At 36.6% G+C, this 25,732-nt stretch overlaps 1 pseudogene across 1 annotated transcript; it reads left to right on the top strand.

Moving 5' to 3' along the window:
• Window positions 1-839: 839 nt before the first annotated feature.
• On the top strand, window positions 840-25,225 carry LOC308609351 (transmembrane emp24 domain-containing protein 7-like; annotated as a pseudogene). Its single transcript has 2 exons — window positions 840-908; window positions 24,714-25,225. The product of its transcript is annotated as a transmembrane emp24 domain-containing protein 7-like (transcript).
• Window positions 25,226-25,732: the final 507 nt, after the last annotated feature.

Genomic DNA, 25,732 nt, shown 5'->3' with positions numbered 1-25,732 from the left:
TTTGGTTCCAGAACTTCAGAATAGCATGAAGCTAGGAGAATTTGGGGCCTCATGGTCTTGTTCTCATGACACATTACCTCAATCAAAGCTTCAACTACACATGAGTTATGAAACGGCTCAAGATAAAATACTTGGGTTTCAAATAAAATCTATCTGTGGCTTGGATTTTCTCCATCAGACCATTTAAAAATATTTCACACATAGAACATTCTTAGCAATGTAGGATCTCAGTGCATCTTGTAAACCCACTCAATAACATCCTAAAAATATTTCTGACAATGTAGGTGCATAGAAATTATTTTTATTTTAGAAAAATGGGAAACAAGGCTTCCCAAACTTTGCTTCTATCAATCAGAGCTACAACCAGGGACTTCAATCTTAGGTTTCTCAATCAAACTTCTAATCATTCAATTATGCATCCTTCCTTATTTAAAAGCATTGATCACAGTAACTGGGTACTGACTTAAAGAGGAATGGATGTTAAATAGACCAACATCTAAAACTGGAAGTAGAACTCATTTCATTAATAGACCTTTGGATTTTCAAAGGAGATAAACACTAAAAGAATCATTTTGAGGTGACTCATGGAGCAGATGAAACAATGCAAAAGCTCACTTTTATATTTCTTCCTTATTAAAATGCAATGGTGAGAAACCACAATTCACCACCTTTTGGATTATGTTAACCTCATCTTCTAATATATCACAATGCTGAGTAATGAGTGAAATCACTAATATTACTAAGCTTTCAGACCAAAATTTAAAATATGTTATTACTTAAGTCTCCAGGCAGCAGTGTGTTATTACTGGAATCTTTGAGCAATCAACCTTTCAGGAGAAATGGAAGGCAGTGATGACAGCGTGTTCCCAGAATTCTACCAGGCTGAGATTATCGTGGCTGAGGTCTGGGTACTTTGATACTAAATTTTAAAAGCAATCATTTATTTTAAAGAGGGTTCTGCTCTAAAATCTGGCTAGAGAAAGCTGAATTTAACTAGCAGCTGAAAACCATTCCAAAGTGTACAAACAAAAGCATATAATGAAATTGCACCTCAGTGAAGCAGTCAGCATTCAAAAACTAAGATTCTGTTTTTCCCTCCTTGGGCCAGAACTTTGTACACAGGGTAAGTGTTCAATTTAAAAGGTAATTGCTTCCTCTTCAGGAGACTAAATGTATTGGAGAGATGAGTATGACTAATCCATGTTCAAGTTCACATTGCAGCAAAAGTCAGAGTCTGATTTTACCCTTTCCTTTCTCAAGGCTAAAGTTCAGGCTGTAGGTAAAAAAGGAATCGGTTGACTGATGAGAGTGAGTATAGTGGAACAGTGTTAAAAAGTTTAACCGGGGACTAACTCCCCTGTAGGCACAGTTTACATTTGCAGAAAACTCCAAGCCTTTCAGGAAGGTTCACATTATTTTTTTTCCTTATGTTTTTCTTTACAGTATGCTTTTCTGAGAGGGAAATCAGTCAGATATTCCCAAATCTGAACTAGTTAAAGAACATGAGCTTTGGAGTTAATTAGACCCAAGCTTGAATCCTAATTTCCCCATTTTGCTAAATGGTTGATATTGAGCAACATGCTGAATTTTCTAATCTTTAAATTGGGATATAATATCTCCTTCCCTGATATAATGTACACAAAACACATGGCACTTAGTGGGCCTTAAAAAATACACCATTTTAGAATTAAGGTTCTTTCTGGGCTTAGCATTACAGGCTACTTTTTAAAGATAAATAAATTGATGCTTAAAGTGACAGTAAATTCCTAGAGAGCACTGTTTTGAACCTGACAGAAACCTAATGGCAGCAAATCACCCACTTGGGGCAAAGATGATATCTGATATTTTGGAAGAATTTCATCTGTAGACTATCCAGTCTACAGTAAAGTCTTCCTGGAGAAAGGAGGCCACAAAGTTGACAGGCTCCATTCTCACAGATGAAAACAAAGGACAAAATCCTCATGCAACTTTAACTTAACATATTAGAGGAAGCAGGTGATTAAAAGCACAGAGTCGGGAGCTAAAATTTGGGGTTGAAATTCCAGCTCTGCTATTTATTAGCTGTGTGACCCAGGTCACAGGTCATATTACATAACTTGTCTGAGTGTCAGTTCCTTCACTGGTAAAATAGAGATGATAAAATCTAACTCATAGTGTGATATAGCTGGATAACACCTGCTCATAAAAAATCAATATTTGATTTTCAGTTATTTTGTGAACTGGAGGTTAAACATAGCCATTATTAAAAACTGAATCGGGCTTCCCTGGTGGCGCAGTGGTTGAGAGTCCGCCTGCTGATGCAGGGGACACGGGTTCGTGCCCTGGTCTGGGAGGATCCCACATGCCGCGGAGCGGCTGGGCCCGTGAGCCATGGCCGCTGAGCCTGCGCGTCCGGAGCCTGTGCTCCGCAACGGGAGAGGCCACAACAGTGAGAGGCCCGCATACCGCAAAAAAAAAAAAAAAAAAAAAAAAAAAAAAACTGAATCATATAAACTTAATATAAAGTAAGTTGTATTTAAGAAAAAGTGAATAAATACTTAAAACTCATCACTTTTTCCCAGTATAATAAGCCTAAGGACACCATGAATAAACCTGCATTCTGACAAAATCAGACTTACTGGCCCATTGCAATGAAAGAGATCACAAACCAGAGGAATCATGGGGCATCTCCCAAACAGAGGACAAGATGGAGTTACAGAATTTTGGAGATAGATTTATGGAGCTAAGTGAAATTTAAATGAAAGAGTGTTTTGATAGTCTCAAAGCAAAGCAGAGTTGCATGTAAAGGGACCAACATCATGTATGGACAGCAAAGTGGACTCAGGGTCCTGTTTCCTTAGAAATATAATGTTAAGATAGATGTGGGATGTTATGCTAGAAAGTCTTCATCTGAATCTCTTTATCTGAGCTGGAAAATCAAGGATGCTTCTCTGGGTCAAAGTGACTTAGATTTCATAGGCAAGAGTAGGATATTTCATTATTAATGATATAATTACAAACAACCAAGTTTCTAAAGTCTTTTAGGGAACAGTGTTCTCTAGTGAGTAAGACAGCAGGAGACACAGAAAGAAGGGGGATGATATGACATTTTACAGTTGCAGATGTTGGTGGGAAAAGCATTGATTTCTCTTAACATTGCAGCTGGCTTTATCTCTGTCTTTTATTCCAGCATGATGAATAGCAGGGTGAATTTTTATATCCCAAGTTAATTTTTATTTTCTACACTTCTTAATTATTTTACTATTATCTATGTTCTTAAGGTCTTCTTTCGGTATGATGGAAATATTATATGATGCTGTGCTACTGCACATGTCTTCCCAAATCTGAATTAAATGGCATCATGCTGCGAGATTGAAATTGACCATAGTGGAATATTTGTACCACAGAAACCAGAAACATTACACATCAGGGGTCTTTTTCTCTCCCAGACCGCTGGTAGTTAAGAACAGCACCTCACTGTTCATAAGGTCATGTGAGAATTGCAAAAGTTAATACATGCCAAGTGCTTACAACTGTGCCTGAACCCGTAGTAAACACTCAAAAAAAGTTAGTTGTTGTTGTTGTTATCACAACAGCATGGTATTGTTTGTACTATGAGGAAGTGAAGAAGAAGGAAGAAAGGTAGTAGTAGTAGTAGTAGTAAATAAGAGACACACCTATAATGATGTATTAACATTTTATTCTAGGCAGAATTCTAAGATGGGCTGCAAGATCCTTGCTTCTTTATGTAAGGTCCTGAATAATACCTGGGAATATTATATATCTTGCTCCTATGATTAGGTTGTGTTATATGGCAAAATTGATTTTTTTGAAGTTTTTTTTATTGTGGTAAAATATACATAACAAAATTTTATCATTTTAAGCATATTAATTGAACAATTCAGTGACATTAAGTACACTCACATTATTGTGCAACCATCACCACTAACCATCTCCAGAATGCCTTCTTTGTATTTTTTTTTTATTTGGTTGTGCCAGGTCTTTTTTTTTAACACCTTTATTAGACTATAATTGCTTTACAATGGTGTGTTAGTTTCTGCTTTCTAACAAAGTGAATCAGTTATACATACACATATGTTCCCATATCTCTTCCCTCTTGCATATCCTTTCCTCCCACCCTCCTTATTTCACCCATCTATGTGGTCACACTGCACTGAGCTGATCTCCCTGCGCTATACAGCTGCTTCCCACTAGCTATCTATTTTACGTTTCATAGTGTATTTATGTCCATGCCACTTTCTCACTTTGTCACACCTTACCTTTCCACCTCCCCGTATCCTTAAGTCCATTCTCTAGTAGGTCTGCAACTTTATTCCTATCTTGCCCCTAGGTTCTTCTGACAATTTTCTTTTTTTTTTTTTGGTTTCCATATATATGTGTTAGCAAACAGTATTTGTTTTTCTCTTTCTGACATACTTCACTCTGTATGAGAGTCTCTAGGTCCATCCATCTCACTACAAATAACTCAGTTTTGTTCCTTTCTATAGCTGAGTAATATTCCATTGTATATATGTGCCACCTCTTCTTTATCCATTCCTCTGTCGAGGGACACTTAAGTTGCTTCCATGTCCTGGCTATTGTAAATAGAGCTGCAATAAATATTTTGGTGCGTGACACTTTTTGAATTATGGTTTCTCAGGTTATATGCTGAGTACTGGGATTGCTGGGTCGTATGGTAGCTCTATTTTGAGTTATTGAAGGAACCTCCATACTGTTCTCCATAGTGGCTGTATAAATTTACATTCTCACAAACAGTACAAGAGTGTTCCATTTTCTCCACAACTCCTCCAGCATTTATTGTTTGTAGATTTTTTTCTGATGGCCATTCTGACCAGTGAGAGATGATATATCATTGTAGTTTTGATTTGCATTTCTCTACTGATTAATGATGTTGAGCATTCTTTCATGTGTTTGTTGGCAATCTGTATATCTTCTTTGGAGAAATGGCTTCACAGGCTAATTCTATCAAACATTTAGAGAAGAGCTAACACCTATCCTTCTCAAACTCTTCCATAGCAGAGGGAGAAACACTCCCAAACACATTCTACGAGGCCACCATCACTATGATACCAAAACCAGTCAAAGATGTCACAAAGAAAGAAAACTACAGGCCAATATCGCTGATGAGCATAGATGCAAAAATCCTCAACAAAATACTAGCAAACAGAATCCAACAGCACATTAAAAGGATCATGCGTTATGATCAAGTGGGATTTATCCCAGGAATGCAATGATTCTTCAATATATGCAAATCAATCAATGTGACACATCATTTAAAAAAAATTGAAGGAGAAAAACATATGATCAAATCAATAGATGCAGAGAAATATTTTGACAAAATTCAACACCCATTTATGATAAAAACCCTGCAGAATGAAGGCATAGAGGGAACTTTCCTCAACATAATAAAGTCCATATATGACATACTCACAGCCAACATTGTCCTCAATGGTTAAAAATTGAAACCATTTCCACTAAGATCAGGAACAAGAAAAGTTTGCCCCCTCTCACCACTATAATTCAACATTGTTTTGGAAGCTTTAGACACAGCAATCAGAGAAGGAAAAGAAATAAAAGGAATCCAAATTGGAAAAGAAGAAGTAAAGCTGTCACTGTTTGCAGATGACATGATACTATACACAGAGAATACTAAAGATGTTACCAGAAAACTACTAGAGCTAATCAATGAATTTGGTAAAGTAGCAGGATACAAAATTAATGCACAGAAATCTTTGCATTTCTTTACACTATTTATGAAAAATGTGAAAGTGAAATTAAGAAAACACTCTCATTTACCATTGCAACAAAAAGAATAAAATATCTCAGAGTAAACCTACCTAAGGAGACAAATAACTGTACGCAGAAAACTATAAGACACTGATGAAAGAAATTAAAGATGATAAAAATAGACGGAGAGATATACCATGTTCTTTGATAGGAAGAATCAAAATTGTGAAAATGACTCTACTACCCAAAAGCAATCAAAACGTACAATGCAATTCCTATCACACTACCAGTGGCATTTTTAACAGAACTAGAAATACAAATTTCAAAATTTGTATGGAAGCACAAAAGACCCCGAATAGCAAAAGCAATCTTGAGAAAGAAAAGCGGAGCTGTAGGAATCAGGCTCCCTGACTTCAGAATATACTACAAAGTTACAGTAATCAAGACAGTATGGTACTGGCACAAAAATAGAAATATAGATCAATGCAACAGGATAGAAAGCCCAGAGATAAACCCACACACGTATGGTCAACTTACCTTTGATAAAGGAGGCAAGAATATACAGTGGAGAAAAGACAGCCTCTTCAATAAGTGGTGCTGGGAAAACTGGACAGCTACATGGAAAAGAATGAAATTAGAACACTCCCTAACACCATACACAAAAATAAACACAAAATGGATTAAAGACAAAAATGTAAAGCCAGACACCATCAAACTCTTAGAGGAAAACATAGGCAGAACACTCTATGACATAAATCACAGCAAGATCCTTTTGGACCCACGTCCTAGAGAAATGGAAATAAAAACAAAAATAAACAAATGGGACGTAATGAAACTTAAAAGCTTTTGCATAGCAAAGGAAACCATAAACAAAACGAAAAGACAACCCTCAGAATGGGAGAAAATATTTGCAAATGAAGCAACTGTCAAAGGATTAATCTCCAAAACATATAAGCAACTCATGCAGCTCAATAACAACAACAACAAAAAAACAAACAACCCAATCCAATAATGTGCAGAAGGCACAACTGATTTTAAAATAGGGAGATTATCTGGATGGACCTGATCTATTCATATTATCACTTTAATTCTGAGTCTATATGTCTTAGACAGAGCAATTGAAAACTTTGAAGGATGAGAAGGATTTGATGCACGTTTGCTGGCTTGAACTATGAAGGGGGTATGTGTCAAAGAATATGGGTGGCTTCTAGGAAATAAAAGCAGTCTCTGGCTAATAACCAGCAAAGAAATAGGAACCTCAGTTCTACAACTGCAGATAAATGAACTCTGTCAACAATGAAAATGAGCTTGGAAATGGTTTTCCCCTAAGTCTCCCATATAAAAACTCAGTCTGCACAACACCTCGATCTCATCCTGTGAACAAAACTCAGTCAGGTCCATCCAGTCTTCTACCTTAAAAAACTATGGGGTAAAACGGGAATAAAGACACAGACCTACTTGAGAATGGACTTGAGGATATGGGGAGGGGGAAGGGTAAGCTGTGACAAAGTGAAAGAGGCATGGACATATATACACTACCAAACGTAAGGTAGATAGATAGTGGGAAGCAGCCGCAGAGCACAGGGAGATCAGCTTGGTGCTTTGTGACCGCCTGGAGGGGTGGGATGGGGAGGGTGGGAGGGAGGGAGATGCATGAAGGAAGGGATGTGGGAACAGATGTATATGTATGACTGATTCACTTTGTTATAAAGCAGAAACTAATAAAATATATATAATAAATAAATAAATAAATAAACTATGAAGTGATAAATGGATTTTATTTTAAGATACTAAATTTGTGGTGACTTGTTACACAAAAGTAATTTTAAAAACTAAATAGTCTTCCTTATAATTATTTCTTTTTTGTTGTTTCATCGGTTTCCCCTGTGCCAGCTGTAGTAAATTCCTTAAAATAAAATGTCTATGTACTGTTCCATGAGAATAGAATAAAGGGGCTAGAGGAGCAATATGCACCATAAAAATATGAGAATCCCCCCTGCTCCCCTTTTCCCACCCTCAACATTTCTAAGTTTAGAGCACAGGCAAAGAATAGAGGAAGGGAGGAACCTTATATCTTCTCATCATATAGACGAGTGAATTCCCTCCTTCTAGAACGTGGTTCCCTGAACTGGGGTGAACTGTGTTCCTAGGTGAAACTCAGTTTCTCCAAGATGGAACCACAACCTCTATCTCTTCAAACTCCACTGACTCAGACATGAATTCCACTTCAGAGCTAAGCTTGAGAAAATAAGAGAAGGACATCACTGGGTAGAGTGGTAAGTACTAGCCCCTAAAGGAGCAGAAAGTAGGCCCCATGTAACATCCTAAAGCCTCATACAAGAAAAGAAGAAGGATAGGAAGGGGAACAGTGACTTTTAATCTATGTTTGAGTCCTGAGGCTATGCAATAGAGAAACTGTGTGGGGTTTCCCAACAGATATGCAGTAAATAACCTCAACTTCACTTATTGTAAGTATTAAATAAGATAATTTACATTAAAGTTATCAGCATACAGTAGTTGTTGGTTTTCCCATTCACTCACTTTTTACCAAATACTACTACTACAAGACCAGATCAAGATGGCAGAGAAGTAGGATGCAGAGCTCACCTTTTCCCCACAGATACATCGAAAATACATCTACATGTGGAACGACTCTCACAGAACATCTACTGAACCCTGACAGAAGACACCAGGGCAAGAAAATACCCACGTAACTGGTTATGGCAAAAGAAAAAAAAAGAGAAAAAGGAATCAGGACAGGATGTGCACTTCTGGCAGGGAGCTGTGAAAGAAGAAAGGTTTCCAGACACTAGGAAGTCCCCTTAATAACGGGGATAGAGAGAGCTTCAGAGCCTTAGGGGAGAGTGCAGCAACAGGTGTGCAGAGGGCAAAGCAGAGAGAGACCTGCACTGAGGATCAGGGCTGACTGGCACTCCCCAGCCTGAGATGTTTGTCCACTCACCTGCTGGAGTGGGTGGGGTTGGGTACTGAGGTTTTTGAGCTCCTGAGTGGGCTAGAGTGTAGTGTGCCACAACTGAGGGAGTCCAGGAAGAAGCCTGGGCCTGCCAGTAAAATAAGGTATAATTTTAGAGGGCATGCAAGGAGAAGGGCAGGCCTGCCATAGAAGCTTCTTTCTCTGCATGCTCACAGGTGTCAGGGCAACACCTACATGAGCTCCAGGGGCAGGTGCAAGCTGTGGGCTGCCATCTCAGACTCCAGAGGCTGATGCAGATGACTGCTGCTGCCGCCACTCCTGTGAATGTGGGTGAAGGTCACTACCCCAACCTTCCAGGGAGCCGGCACAGCCCACCAATGACAAGTGTCCCATGATCCAGGCCCAATTTCTGTGGGAGTGCACAGACCACTTCTGCTGTGAGGGCCCCACAACATGGTGGCAACCACTTCCCCCACCTCCCTGCAGGGTGCGCAACATGCTGTCACTCCCTAGGGTCCTACAATCTGAGGCCAACTTCCCCAGGGATGCACCACCTTAGCTGCTGTAGCTGTATAGGGACACACTACTGGAACCAACCACTGCACCTGCTTTCCTGGGAGCATGTACCTGTGCACCTGCACACCCCCTATCAAGGGGATAAGAGCAAACACACACTGAGGAAATTGACAGCAAGCATCCAAACCAAAAACAACTCTCATGTCAAAAAAAAAAAAATCAAACCCACGTAAGCTACACAGGGATGCTCCCACTTATAAATAACCCTCCAAGACTACAGTAGATAATTGTTTCTCCTAAACTCACAGAGTAAGATAAATATAAGCAAAATGAAGAAGCAGAGGAACCACTCTCATTTAAAAGACCAAGAAAATTCCCCTGAAGGAACAAATAATGAAAGAGACCTCTTCAGTCTAATAGTCACTGAGTTCAAAAAGGAGGTAATGAAAATACTAAAGGAATTAAGAAAGGCTATCAAAAGAAATACAGATTACTGAAAAAAGGAACTAGAAACTATAAGGGAAGTCAAGCAAAATTAGAAAAGTTCATTTTCTGAGATGAAAGCTGAGTTTAAGGCAATGAATAGCAGAATGAATAATGCAGAAGAAAATATAAGTGACATGGAAGATAGGCTAATGAAAATTACCCAATCAAAACAGCAGACAGAAAGCCAAATGAAAAAAAAAAGGAAAGCAATATAAGAGACTGATGGGATAATATAAAGTGGGCCAATCTATGCATAATAAGGATTCCAGAAGGAGAAGAATGAGCAAAGAGGATTGAAAATGTATTTGAAGAAACTGTGGCTGAAATTTTCCTAAATCTAAAGAAGGAAACAGATATTCAGATACAGGAAGCACAGAGGGTACCAAACAAAATGAACTCAAATGGACCTACACCAAGACATATTATAATAAAAATGGAAAAAAAAGTTAAAGAAGATTTAAAAAGTAGCATGAGAAAAAGAAAGAGTTCTTTACAAGGGAACCCCCATAAGGCTATCAGCTGATTTCTCTACAGAAAACTGCAGGCCAGAAGCAAGTGGCAAAATATATTCAAAGTCTTGAAAGAGAAAAATCTGCAGCCTAGGATACTCTACCCAACAAGATTATCACTAAGAATAAGAGGAGAAATAACTTCTCAGATAAGCCAAAACTAAAAAAAATAAATAAATAAAAATAAAGCAATACTAAACCTATCCTAAAAAAATATTTAAAGGTCATCTCCAAATAGAAAAGAATCAAGAAGAAATATGAAGGAGGAAATCACAATTGGAAAATAAATCACTTAAGTTATCCAGTATACAGATCAAAAAGAAAAAAAAACTATTTGTAAAAGCAATGAAAAACACAAGGAACAGCAAAGGGATAAACACAAATATATAAAAAGTGACAATACAGTCATAAAATGTGGGGAAGGAGAGTAAGAAAATGCAGATTTTTTTTCTTTTTTTTAGAATGTGTTTGAGCCTATATGACTATCAGTCTAAAGCAAGCAGATATAGAAAAGGGTTAACATACTTGAAAAAGAGGGCAACCACAAATCAAAAACCTACAATAGATTCACAAAAACCTAAAAAAGAGAAGAGAAGCATAAAATAAAAAGAGATCATCAAACCAGAAAAAGAAAGGAACAAAGGAGAAACAAGGAATCAACTGGAAAACAATGTTCAAAACAGCAATAAATATATATATCAATAATTACCTTAAGTGTCAAAGGACTGAATGCTCCAATCAAAAGACATAGAGTGGCAGACTGGATAAAAAAACAAAAGCCTACAATATGCTTCCTACAAGAGACCTACATTAGTGCAAAGGACACATATAGATTGAAAGTGAGGGGATGGGAAAATAAATTTCATGCAAACAGAAATGACAAGAAAGTGGGAATTGCAATACTCATTCAGACAAAACAGATGTTAAAACAAAGGCTATAAAGAAAGATAAAAAGGATACTAATCTCAGCCATAAAAAGGAATGAAATTATGCTATTTGCAGAGACGTGAATGGACCTAGAGACAATTATACAGAGTAAAGTAAGTCAGAAAGATAAAAAAACAAATGTCGTACATTAATGCATACATGTGGAATCTAGAAAAATAGTACAGATGAACCTATTTGCAAAGCAGAGACACAGATGTAGAGAAAAAACGTATGGACACCAAGGGGGTAAAGGGGGGGTGGGATAAATTGGGGGATTGGGATGGACATGTGTACATTACTATGTATAAAATAGATAACTAATGAGAACCTACTGTATAGCACAGGGGAAAAAAAGAAGGTACAATCTGTTTGTAGGAGATATATTAAGTTAACCTTAAAAATGAATTCCAATATACAGTAGGCACAGACAAATACCATTTGATTCCATTTATGTGAGGTACCTAGAATAGTCAGATTCATAGTCAGAAAGGACATTGGTAGATGCCAAGGGCCAGAGGGTGTGGGGAGGGGGAATTGGGAGTTAGTGCTTAATGGGGACAAAGTTTCAGCTTAGGAAGGTGAAAAATTTGGGGATGATGGTGAGAGTTGCACAATAATGTGAATATACTTAGTGCCACTGAACTGTACAGTTAAATATGATTAAAATAGTATGTTTTATATTATGTGACTTTTACCACAATAAAAATAAATTTAAAAAAAGACAGTGTATAATGATAAAAGGATCAATACAAGGAGAGGATTTTACACTCATCAATATACATGCACCTAATATAGGAGCACACAAATACATAAAACAAATACTAACAGGCATAAAGTGAGAAATGGAATACAATAATAGTAGATTTTCACACCCCAGTCACATCAATGGACAGATCTTTCAGACCAAGAATCAATAAAGCAACAGAGGTCTTAAATGATGCAATAGAACATTGAGACTTAATTGATATTTTCAGGACACCATATCCAAAAAATAGCAGGATATACATTATTTTCAAGTGCACACGGAACATTCTCTAGGATTGACCACATCATAAGGCATGAAACTAACCTCAACAAATTTAAGAGTATATAAATTGTTTCAAGCATCTTCTCTGACCACAATGGCATGAAACTAGAAATCAAAAACAGGAAAATAAATGATAAAAAATTTACCTGGATACTAAATAACTTGCCACTAAAGAACCAATGGGTCAAAGAGGAAGTCAAAAAGGAAATTAAAAAATACATTGAGACAAATGACAATGAAAACACAACAATACAAAATCTATGGGATGCAGCCAAAGTAGTTCTTAGAGGGAAGTTCATAGCTATACACACCTTCATCAAAAAACAAGAAAAATCTCAAGTAAACAACCTAACCTATCATCTAAAATAATTTAAAAAGAAGAACAAACAAAGCCTAAAGTCAGCAGAAGGAAGGAAATACTAAAGATCCGGGAGGAAATAAATAAAACTGAGATTAAAAAAATAATAACCAAATTAACAAAACCAAGGGTTGGTTCTTTGAAAAGGTAAACAAAACTGACAAACCTCTGCCCAGGCTCACCAAGAAGAACAGAGAGAGAACCTAAATAAACAAAATAAGAAATGAAAAAGGAGAAATCTCAACTGATACCACAGAAATACAAAAAAAATTAAATAAGAGAATACTATAAACAATTATATGCCAACAAATTTGACAACCTAGAAGAAATGGACAACTTTCTAGAAACATACATACCACCAAATTGAATCAAGAAGAAACTGATAATTTGAACAGATCAATCACAAGAAGTGAAATAGAATCTGTAATAAAACAAAAAACTTCCTACAAACAAAAATCCAGGACCAGATGACTTCAAAGGTAAATTCTACCAAACATACAAATAAGAAGGTATACCGAATCTTCTCAAACTCTTCCCAAAGATTGAAGAGAAGGGAACACTACCAAAGACATTCTATGTAGCCACCATCACCCAGATACCAAAATCAGACAAAGAGACCACCAAACAAGAAAACTACAGGCCAATATCTTTGATGAATATAGATGCAAATAATTCTCAACAAAATATCTGCAAACAGAATCCAACAATGCATAAAACAGATCATACACCACGAGCAAGTGGGATAAATCCCAGGTTCAAAAGGATGGTTCAACATATGCAAATCAATCAATATAATAAACCACATTAACAAAAGTCAAAAACCACATGATCTTCTCAATAGATGCAGAAAAATAATTTGACAAAATTCAACATCCATTCATGATAAAAACTCTTACCAAAGTGGGAATAGAGGGAACATATCTCAAACTAATAAAAGTAATTTATGACAAACCCACAGCAAATATAATACTCAAAGGTGTTAAACAGAAAGCCTTCTCACTAGGATCTGGAACAAGGCAAGAATGCCCACTCTCACAACTTCACTTCAACATAGATAAGAAAAAGAAATAAAATCTATCCACATTGGAAGGGAAGAGGTAAAATTGTCATTATATGCAGATGACATCATACCATATAGAGAAAACCCTAAGGACTCCACACAAAAACTATGAGATCTAATAAATGAATACAGCAAAGTAGCAAGATACAAGATTTACATTCAGAAGTCAGTTGCATTCCTTTACACTAACAATGGAATATCAGAAAGGGAATGTAAAAAAAATACCTTTTTAAAATAAATTATTATTTTTTAACAACTTTATTGGAGTATGATTCCTTTAGAGTGTTGTGTTAGCTTCTGCTGTATAACAAAGTGAATCAGCTATATGTAAACATATATACCTATATACTCTCCCTCTTGCACCTCCCTTCCACCCTCCCTATCGCACCCTCCCTATAGCACCACTATGTGGTCACAAAGCACTGAGCTGATCTCTCTATGCTACACAGCTGCTTCCCACTAGCTATCTATTTTACACATGGTAGTGTATATATGGCAATGCTACTCTCTCACTTTGCCCCAGCTTACCCTTCCCCTCCCCGTGTCCTCAATCCCATTCTCTATGTCACTGTCTTTATTCCTGTCAGGACCCTAGATTCATCAGAACTATTTTTTTTAGCTTTACATATATGTGTTAGCAAGCAGTATTTGTTTTTCTCTTTCTGACTCACTTCACTCTGTATGACAGACTCTAGGTCCATCCACCTCACTACAAAAATCTCAATTTCATTTATTTTTATGGCCGAGTAATATTCCATTGTATATATGTGCCACATCTTCTTTATCCATTCATCTGTCAATGGACACTTAGGTTGCTTCCATGTGCTGGCTATTGTAAATAGTGCTGAAATAAACACTGTGGTACATGACTCTTTTTGAACTATGATTTTCTCACGGTATATGCTGAGTAGTGGTATTGCTGGGTCATATGGTAGTGCCATTTTTGTTTTTTTAGGGAACCTCTATAAAAAAATCTGCAAACACCTTTTAAGGAACCTCCATACTGTGCTCCATAGTGGCTGTATAAATTTGCATTCCCACCAACAGTGCAAGAGGGTTCCCTTTTCTCCACACCCACTCCAGCATTTATTCTTTCTAGATTTTTTGATGATGGCCATTCTGACCAGTGTGAGATGATATCTCATTGTAGTTTTGATTTGCATTTCTCTACTGATTAATAATGTTGAGCATTCTTTCATGTGTTCGATGGCAATCTGTATATCTTCTTTGGAGAAATGTCTATTTAGGTCTTCTGACCATTTTTGGATTTTCTTTTTTTGATATTGAGCTGCATGAGCTGCTTGTAAATATTGGAGATTAATTCCTTGTCAGTTGCTTAATTTGCAAACATATTCTCCCATTCTGAGGGTTGTCTTTTGGTCTTGTTTATGGTTTCCCTTGCTGTGCAAAAGCTTTGAAGTTTCATTAGGTCCCATTTGTTTATTTTTGTTTTTATTTCCATTTCTCTAGGAGGTGGGTCAAAATGGATCTTGCTGTGATTTATGTCAGAGAGTGTTCTGCCTATGTTTTTCTCTAAGACTTTGATAGTGTCTGGCCTTATATTTAGGTCTTTAATCCATTTTGAGTTTATTTTTGTGTATGGTGTTAGGGAGTGTTCTAATTTCATACTTTTACATGTACCTGTCCAGTTTTCCCAGCACCACTTATTGAAGAGGTTGTCTTCTCTCCACTGTATATTCTTGCTTCCGACCCAGCAATCCCACTACTGGGCATATACCCTGAGAAAACCACAATTCAAAAAGACTCATGTACCAAAAGGTTCATTGCAGCTCTATTTACAATAGCCAGGACATGGAAGAAGCCTAAGTGTCCATTGACAGATGAATGGATAAAGAAGATGTGGCACATATATACAAGGGAATATTACTCAACCATAAAAAGAAACGAAATTGAGATATTTCTAGTGCTGTGGATCGACCTAGAGTCTGTCATACAGAGTGAAGTGAGTCAGAAAGAGAAAAACAAATACCATATGCTAACACATATATATGGAATCCAAGAAAATAAAAAAAAGGTTATGAAGAACCTAGGGGTAAGACGGTAATAAAGACACAGACCTACTAGAGAATGGACTTGAAGATATGGGGAAGCGGAAGGGGAAGCTGTGACAAAGTGAGAGAGTGGCATGGACATATATACACTACCAAACGTAAAATAGAGAGCTAGTTGGAAACAGCTGCATAGCACAGGGAGATCAGCTTGGTGGTTTGTGACCACATAGAGGGGTGGGATATGGAATGTAGGAGGGAGGGAGATGCGAGAGGGAAGAGATATGGGAACATATGTATATGTATAACTGATTCACTTTGTTATAAAGCAGATACTAACACACAATTGTAAAGCCATTATACGCCAATAAAGATGTTAAAAAGAAAAGATGTGGCACATATATACAATGGAATATTACTCAGCCATAAAAAGAAATGAAATTGAGTTATTTGTAGTGAGGTGGATGGACATTGAGTCTGTTATACAGAGTGAAATAATTCAGAAAGAGAAAAACAAATACCGTTCTAACACATATATATTGAATCTAAAAAAAATAAAATTGTTCTGAAGATCCTAGGGGCAGGACAGGTATAAAGCCACAGATGTAGTGAATGGACTTGAGGACACAGGGAGGGGGAAGTGTAACCTGAGATGAAGTGAGAGAGTGGCATGGACATATACACACTACCAAATATAATATAGATAGCTAGTGGGAAGCAGCCTCATAGCACAGGGAGATCAGCTCAGCTCAGTGCTTTGTGACCACCTAGAAGGGTGAGATAGGGAGGGTGGGAGCGAGATGCATGAGGGAGGGGATATGGGGATATATGTATACGTATAGCTGATTCAGTTTGTTATACACAGAAACTAACATAACAATGTAAGGCAATTATACTCCAATAAAGATGTTAAAAAATATTTACAAACAATAAATGCTGGAGAGGGTGTGGAGAAAAGGGAGCCCTCTTGAACTGTTGGAGGGAATATAAATTAGCAATACCTTTTAAAATTGCACTCCAAAATTTAAAATAAGTAAGAATAAAACTTACCAAGGTGGTGAAAGACAAGAACTATAAAACATTAATAAAGGAAATAAAACAGAATTCAAGAAAATAGAAAGGTATTCCATGTTCTTGTATTGGAATAATTAATATTGTTAAAATGGCCATAATACCCAAAGCAGTTTACAAATTTAATGTGATTCTTATCAAATTTCCCATGAAATGTTTCACTGAAGTAGAAAAAATATTCCAAAAATTTATATGGAACCATAAAAGACCCAGAATTGCTAGAGCAATACTGAGGGAAAAAAAAAAAAAACAGTAAGCATAACTCACCCAGACTTCAGACAATAGTGCAAAGCTACAGTAATCATAAGAGTGTGGCATTTGTACAAAAACAGACATATAGGTCAATGGAACACAATAGAGAGCCCAGAAGTAAACCCACACCCTTACGGTCAATTAATCTTCAACAACGGAAGCAAGAATATAAAATGGGTAAAAGATAATCTCTTCAGCAAGCGGTGCTGCAAAAGTTGGACAGCTGTATGTCAATCAATGAAGTTAGAACACACCACCACCCCATGCATAAAAATAAATTCAAATTGCTTTAAGACTGAAACATAAGCCAAGACACTGTAAAACTCCTAGAAGAGAACATAGGCAAAATATTCTCTGACATAGATAGTACCAATGTTTTCTTAGGTCAGTCTCCTAAGGCAATAAAGATAAAACAAAAGTAAACAAAGGGGACCTGCTCAAATTTACAAGCTTCTGCACAGCAAAGGAAACAACTTAAAAAAATGAAAAGACAACCTATTGAATGGGAGAAAATATTTGCAAATGTGGCGACACACAAGGGCTTAATCTCCAAAATATACAAATAACTCATACAACTCAACAACAACAACAAAAAGCAAATAACCCAATCGAAGAATGGGCAGAAGACCTTAATATATTTATCCAGAGAAAACATGCAGATGGCCAGTAGGCACATGAAAAGATGATCAACATCACTAATTATTAGAGAAATGTAAATCAAAACTACAATGAGGTACCACCTCACATGGGTCAGAATGGCCATTATTAAAAAGTCTACAAATAGAAAAAGCTGGAGAGGATATGGAGGAAAGGTAACTCTCCTACAGCATTGGTGGGAATGTAAGTTGGTACGGCCACTATGGAAAACAGCATAGAGTTTCCTCAGAAAACTAAAAATGGAATTACTATATGTTCCAGCAATCCCATTCCTGGGAATATACACAGAAAAAACTATAATTCAAAAACATATATGCAACCCTATTTTTATAGCAGCACTGTTTACAATAGCCAAAACATGGAAATAACCTAAATGTCCATTGGCAGATGAATAGATAAAGAAGATGTGGTACATATATACAATGGGATACTACTCAGCCATAATAAAGAATGAAATAATGCCATTTACAGCAACATGGATGCAAAAGTCAGAAAGAGGACAAATATCATATGATACCAATTATATATGGTATCTAAAATATGACACAAATGAACCTATCTACAAAACAGAAACAGACTCATAGACATAGAGAACAAATTTATGGTTGCCAAGGGTGAGGGGAGGAGGGGGAGGGATGGTTTGGGAATTTGGTATTGGTTGATGCAAGTTTTTACATTTAGAATGGATAAACAACAAGGTCCTAATGTATAGCACAGGGAACTATATTGAATAGCCTGTGATAAACTATAACAGAAAATAATATTAAAAAATGAATGTATACAAATACTACTACTATTAAAAACTAAATCCTACCTACTATACTACTTAAATGATTCTTTGTAATTTATTAAGTACATTTATATATCACCCAAGGACACGCCATGAGTTAGGATAACAATTGTGTCTAAAGTTCATGTCTCCAAGGCTAAATATTATAGCAGCGTAATAGCAATACCAGTAATAACTACCATTTATTGAACACCTTATATGTGGCACCACTGTTTTAATATTTTCACATTGGTTACCTCCCATCCTTTCAACAAACCTGTGGGGAAGGATTTATTGCCTTTGTTTACTAAATGAGAAATTTGTGTCTTACAATACAAAAGTAAGTGTCAGAGTTTGAGAATGTGTCTGTTGGAGTAAAGAAAAATCTCTCTTTTATACTGCCACACTTACTCACTAATGCCTCAGTATTAATGATTTTTGTTCTGCTTTTTCCTGGTAGAAGCAAGGAGGATTACTATAATTAGAACTAGAAAGAAGGAGGGTGGGGAACTGAAGGTAATGCTCTTTTTTTCTATTTTTCCTAAGCCTGATTCTACCTGTTATATATAAAGTTTGTGCAGAATATCGAAAAAGTAATCAATAATCATATATTTCTGACACAAAAATATTTATATCCCTACAATTTTAAATACTTAATGGTAGGTATTGATAGGTATTATTATCTTTATTTTACCAGTGAAGAAGGAAATTTAAAGAGATTGGTAGCTTATCCCAGGTCACATAGTAACTAAATCGCTTGGGATCAGGAATGAGTTGCTCAAAAGTTCAGATGCTTAACCTTAACTCACACGGCACTGATTCTCCTTGGATTACACACTCAGAATTCTTGGTAGCAGAACTAGTCCATGACAAAGTGGTCATCAACTTTTAAAGCAGGTGAACCTGCATATAATTAACATGTTTTACCTGCATATCAGTTTCTCATCACAGAGTATAACCTGGAAATTTGTGTTGCTCAACATTTTCAAATTCTGAATGGAAAGAGCTTATACTTACACAGAAGTCCCTTTCTTTTCCTTGGATGCTTTGCAGTCTATTGTTGGCTTAAGCAAGACCACCAGAAAAATGTGAATATGGACGACAGGGTTACTTTACTTTGACCAAGTATAGCTCAATAATAATTTAGGGGGAAGATAACTTTGGCTTTATGGCATCAATTTACAGTAAGCAATATTAATAGAAATACGCCTTAAGAAACATGTTACTGTGTTTACTATGGAGGTGCTGTTGATGATATCGTTAATAACATACTCTTCAAGACTGCTCATAAAATGACTAGTTTTCTGATCTTCGTAGCAATAGTTTTCTGATCTCAGTAGCAATAACTCTGCTTCTATATTTGTCATTTAGATAATGTGAATCATACAACTGATAAGGTTTCCTTCTTTGCATTGAAAGCTTAAAAGTTCAGAATCAAATTTGTACCTCATGTTTAGCAAATGTGAAGAAATTTTCAAGCATGCAGTTTGCATGCTAACTGCATTCAGACATTCTTTATTCAGTCACTGCTATCTCCTCATTTCCAAAGCCATATACTCTTTCCAAGCTTCACAGAGTCAGTATGTGTGGTGGTTACAAACCATGGCTTCTACAATTAGATTGTCTGAGTTTGAATCTACTTTCTGTCACTTACTATGTGACCATGAGCAAAGTATTTACATACTCTGTACCTCAGTTTCTGCATTTGTTGAGTCGACATAATAGTACTTACCTCTTAGAGTTGTTATGAGTATTATATTGTGGTAATATATGTAAAGTGCTTAGAACAGAGACTGAAAATCAGTACCTCTGCATTGTATAACTCCAGTGGATGCTATTTACATAGAATGTAGTGTGAATGGTAACTCCTTGATTTGGACAGTACAGTGGCTCTGCTGACACATAGTGGATGCCATATATATGTTAGCTATTGTTATTGCTAACACATGCTCATAAAGCAGAGTTTTACTGGAAAAAAATTGGATTTTGCCTATTTCCCTGTCTCTGTTTCTACAGAAGGTGGGTGCATAAAACTTCAGGCTGTCAGACAACTTTTTAAAACTTTCATGCAAGGCTACCTTTCCACCTCTAAATAGAGACAGGTGCAAACCCATTTTGTACTAGGTTAGTGAGGTGGGAGCAGCATGTGACATCCAAATATTATATGTAAATATGCTAGGTAGGCCATTTCATCAGACTTGTTATTCTAACTTTAAACAGCAAATACAGCATAAGGAAAATTTTAATTTGGCCTGTACCTACAAACTTTCTTAAGAGTTTTAAGGGATTCTAATGAAAGGATTGTATTGAGTTAGATCTAACAGTTTTGGTTCTTTGTTTTAAAGTTTCATTTCAAATCGAGAAGATATTTAAAAGTTTAATGTCAAATAAGCATGTACTTCTAACATGCATGTACCACCACCACGAATACTATTTTCTTTAATTTGCTTAATCTAAAATACTGCCTGACAATAATCATCTTGAATGACAGAAACATGAGAATGCAGAGGAAGATTTGGAGGGTTTTGGAAAACACATGAATGTCTAAATATTAAAATAAAAATATAGGGCTTCCCTGGTGGTGCAGTGGTTAAGAATCTGCCTGCAAATGCAGGAGACACGGGTTCGATCTCTGGTCCAGGAAGATCCCACATGCCACGGAACAACTAAGGCTGTGTGCCACAACTACTGAGCTTTCACTCTAGAGCCTACGAGCCACAACTGCTGAGCCTGCATGCCACAACTACTGAAGCCCGTGTGCCTAGAGCCTGTGCTCTGCAACAAGAGAAGCCACCACAATGAGAAGTCCATGCACCACAATGAAGAGTAGTCCCCATTCACTGCAACTAGAGAAAGATCACACGCAGCAGCAAAGACCCAACACGGCCAAAAATAAATAAATACATTTATAAAAAATAAAAAATATAAAATAAATATGTATATATATATATATTAACTTTAGTGATATAATAGTTTCACTTCAGATGAAAGCAGATCTTAGAGAAGAGGGTTTTCTCTTTAGAAGACATAGAATAGATCTGCAGGCAAACACATAAGCCTCATACTTTCCAAAGGATATTCCATATTTTAGCAAGCAGGCAAGGAGAGGCTATAGTAGAAGTGATCACTGTACTCCCATTCCCTTTGGATTGATTGAGTAACTTTAACAAATTTCATAGGGAGGAGTGAATGACTACTTGGGTTTACTCTCAGTCAAAATTAAACTTTAATTAGTTGAATGTGAGCTCTATCTTCAAATTGTTCCTGGCTCATAATTAGAGCAGTGCCTCCATCTACCATTTGTAAGATCAGGAATCAAAAATTGGCTGCCTCAGTTTTTCAGCCAAATTGCCAACCTTTTCTCCATAAGCCTCAAGACCCTCTTACATTGACTTTCAAAGACAAAACCAAGAAAGAAGCTAAAATAAAACATTTCAAAATTCAATTTACCCATAAGTCCAGGGAAACTGTTGAGCTTCTTGTTCTAAGCCTTACACTAGGAAACTCTGTGGAAAAATTATTCCAAATAAGAGTTTTGGTAATTGAATATGGTTCCTATCTTAAACCCCCATAGCAGAATATCATCAACCCATACCCTCAGGTTCAAAAAATAAATAAATAAATAAAACAAATCAAGGAAGCTCATGATGTCACCATTTATTTCTCCTGGACTATGATGCTTTCATTCCTTCTCCAAATATTTATTGAATATTTATTGTATTCAAAACACTGATCAGGCGACTGAGTTCATAATCTCTACCTCCTAAAAGTAAAAATGGAACTCATACTTAAATAATCTGGCTAACTGTTTATTCAATTTTGCTTAAAGACATTGAAATAATCTTTGAAAAGAAGATCTCACTCAATGTTATGAGCCAAACTGTATTCCTCTAAAATTTATATGTTCAAGTCCTAACCTGCAGTTCCTCATAATATAACCTTATTCAGAGATAGGTCTTTACCATGTTAAAATGAGGCCATTGCAGTTGGCCCCAATTTAATATGACTTGTGTCCTTATAAAAAGGTGAAATTTGGAGACAGGATTAAATACACAGGGAGAATATTAGGTGGACATATAAACAGCCATCTATAAGCCAAGGAGAGAGTCATGGAACAGATCCTTCCTTCACATCCCTCAGAAGGAACCAACCCTGCTGACACCTTTTGTTCAGACTTCTAATCTCCACAACCGTTGATACAATAAATTGTTGTTTAAGTCACCCAGTTTATGGTACTTTGTTACAGAAACCCTAGTAAAGTGATACAGTCAATTTAACAATTCATAATTATATGGAAGCCTAAGTTTTCAACCTACCTAGAAGTATGTACACAACATGTGTATATGCACACACACACATAAATACACCTTGAGGTAACTCAAGGCAGAACTAATTAGTACGTTTCTAAAAATTAACACTACCATTTTATTTTTCAGCAAAATTTAACAATGAATCTAATTTTATAAAGGGATAAAAAACAACTATGTTAAAGCAGGTCGAGAAATGGTTTGTATTATCAATGCCAAATCACTCTGGACAGTTACTGAAGTTGTATGTGAATGACAAAAAACACAGCATTATGAAGAACAAATGAAAATGGACAAATGCTACAACAGACACGCAGCGCTGGCTGGTTTGGGAATAGCATTCTCATGGCTATGTTCTTCTCCGGACCGTGTGTAATCCATGCCTGGGAGCATGAAATTTTTAACAGCAAAATTCCAGTAAGCAAGCAAGTGTGCAATTTGAACCCCAGCTGCTCCTTAAGGTTAAGGAGAGGAGGAAAGGATACATTTGACAGCAAAAAAAATGACATTACTATAAATTAAATGACTTCTGAGTTATTCAGGGGAGATTCTTTGAGACAGAACTCAGGTTAGAAATTCTTTTTTTATTTTTTCTATCAAAATACAGGTACATTTCTAAGCAATAATGCAAATATCATGTATATTTATAAAGCAGAAATGCAAATAAACATATCTATAAAATTTCATATGCCTACATATACCCATACATATTATATGCCATTTCATTAGTATAATATCATTCTGTTAAACGTTGAAATTGTGTGTGTGTGTGTGTGCATGAGAGAGAGAGAGAGTCTTATATTGTCCACTGTAGAAATACAAATACTTCAGGGAGGTCACGTTTTACGTCCTTAATCAGCAACCACCGAAATTGTTAGTAAACCTTTAAGCTGAATAGACTTGGGAAGGAGAAGTTTGGAATGGGTTGAAGGCAAATTAGGATGTAGGACAAAGTCTGATGACAAACTATTTATCTAAGAACATTCCTGAAAAGGAGAATACAGGTCAAAGGATACTGAGCAAGTTGGTGAATTCCAGATAATCTATCACTCAATAGTCAGAACACACATTGACTTCTCTTGCTTCTCTCTAGGTACACTCCTGCAGAAAGCACCAGAAAGAACATTGTTGGAGTTGATTTGTCTGGCTTCTTGGTGTTGGGTAGGGAGGACTTCAAATAATTGAAGTAGTTTAAAGTTGTTTAGAGTTTTCTGGACTTAATCATAAGCTTCTTGTTGCAATGTTGCCCTCTGATAAGTTTCCTTGCAAATATGCTCTAGCCAAGACCAGAAACTTCATTTGACAATTGTGGATGTGTCTGTTTGTATATAGAATTTTCTGTACCTTACCTGGTTGCAGTAAGAAGTTAATCTTTTCATCTTCTAGTAATATTAATAATTTTCATATATTGAGTACCAGGTAATATTATAAGCATTTCATATTTAATCTTTAAAACAGCTCTACAAGGTAGATGTTATTGTTTTCATTTTACAAAGACACTGCAGGTATAAGGGTAAAGTTATATGTAGCTTGGATTCAAACCCAACCACTTTGGATTCAAAGCTGTGTTATTTCATATCCAGTATATTATAAGTGATTGGATTTGAATTTGTGACCTATTTTGTAAAATGCTCCGTGTTTATTTTTTAACAATTTATATATATAATCCCTTGCAGTATTCTGTGTTTCAGCAGACTTCACTGACAAATGGTTTTCCTTTAGGTTCTTAAATGGAGTACATATTGTCAGCATAAATTTGTGGACGTTATCCATTTTAAAAACTCAGGAGTCTTGGTTCCTGGATTGTTCCCAGCACTAGACCCTGGTTGCTCAGCACCCCTCACCCACACCCAGTGGATCACTGCTCATCCTTAATCTCTCCTAGGCTCAGAGAGACTCTGCAGTGAGTGCCCTGAGTCGGTGCAGACCTGACCCTAGTCTCCCCACAGCTCTGTAGAGGCAGCTGCCACAGCCTCTCCAGATGCCGTGGATGGTGTCAGCACAGAGCTGGGCGGGTGCCGCAGGTCACTGTGCCACTGCTGCTAATGGTGCCCACCTGTTGGCACTGAGATCAGCTTCAAACTGCCCAACTATGCCTAGCAGGGCTTCTACTAGGACATTACGCCTGTCACCAAGTACACCCTCGAGTTCCAGGCTACTACTGGCAGTCACTATGATGTAGATCGTCGATCTGTCAGTCCTGATGGCAATGTGTTATACAAAAAGATGAAGAAACAGCCTCCAAAACTGGGACATACAAATTTTGTGTCAGCAATGAATATTCTGCTTTGACACATAAAATCCATAAAATCGTATATTTTAATTTTGAAGTTGGAGAAGACCCACCATTGTTTCCTAGTGAGAACTGAGTCAGGGTTCTTACCCAGATGGAATATGCCTGTGTTTCAATTCACGTAACTCTGAAGCCTGTCATCAACTTTCAGACTCATTTCCGTTTGAAAGAAGCTCAAGGCCTAAGCCAGCCAAGGATCTAAATATGAGTGTCCTTGGTCAGTAGAAGCCCGCATTCTTCTGGTGGTTATCATAGGGCTGGTATTTCTTCTGAAAAGTTTTTCTCTGTTAAAAGAACCACCACAACTCATGTTGGATCATAACTACGTTTTGAGAATTCATGCACCCTAATCACTGTACTATTGCTGTCCTCTAATTTTATGTACAGAAGAACTAAATACTGGCAACATTTTTAAAACCTTATTCATACACTTGTTGGGGGGTGATGTGCAGTGCATAACCTCAAACTTTGGAAAGGACACTTTTTTTTTATTTGTACAGGTAGAAAAACTTTGGAAATTATTTTGAGCTATTCAAAACTCAACACCAATGATGTTGGTGTTGTTTATATCTACTCCTCTGTACACTAAACTTTGGTATTTTGATTCCTTTTAGCCATTTAAAAGTAGTTTTCTTTTAGGTTGTGGATATTTTTAAAACCTTACATTTAATGTCCACGTGTGTTGTGAAGGAAGATAATTGTCTTTTAATTGTTTATAGCAAATAAAATTTTGTTTTTAAGAGAATCAAAAGTGATTAATAGTAGCCCAAGCCCTATTCTGCACTGTTTAATTTTATGGGAAAAAATCGAACATAGAAATGTCATTTAA

Source organism: Mesoplodon bidens (assembly GCF_964165515.1).
Source record: "Mesoplodon bidens genome assembly, chromosome: X".
NCBI lineage: Eukaryota > Metazoa > Chordata > Mammalia > Artiodactyla > Ziphiidae > Mesoplodon > Mesoplodon bidens.
This window is presented reverse-complemented; position numbering and strand designations above follow the sequence as displayed.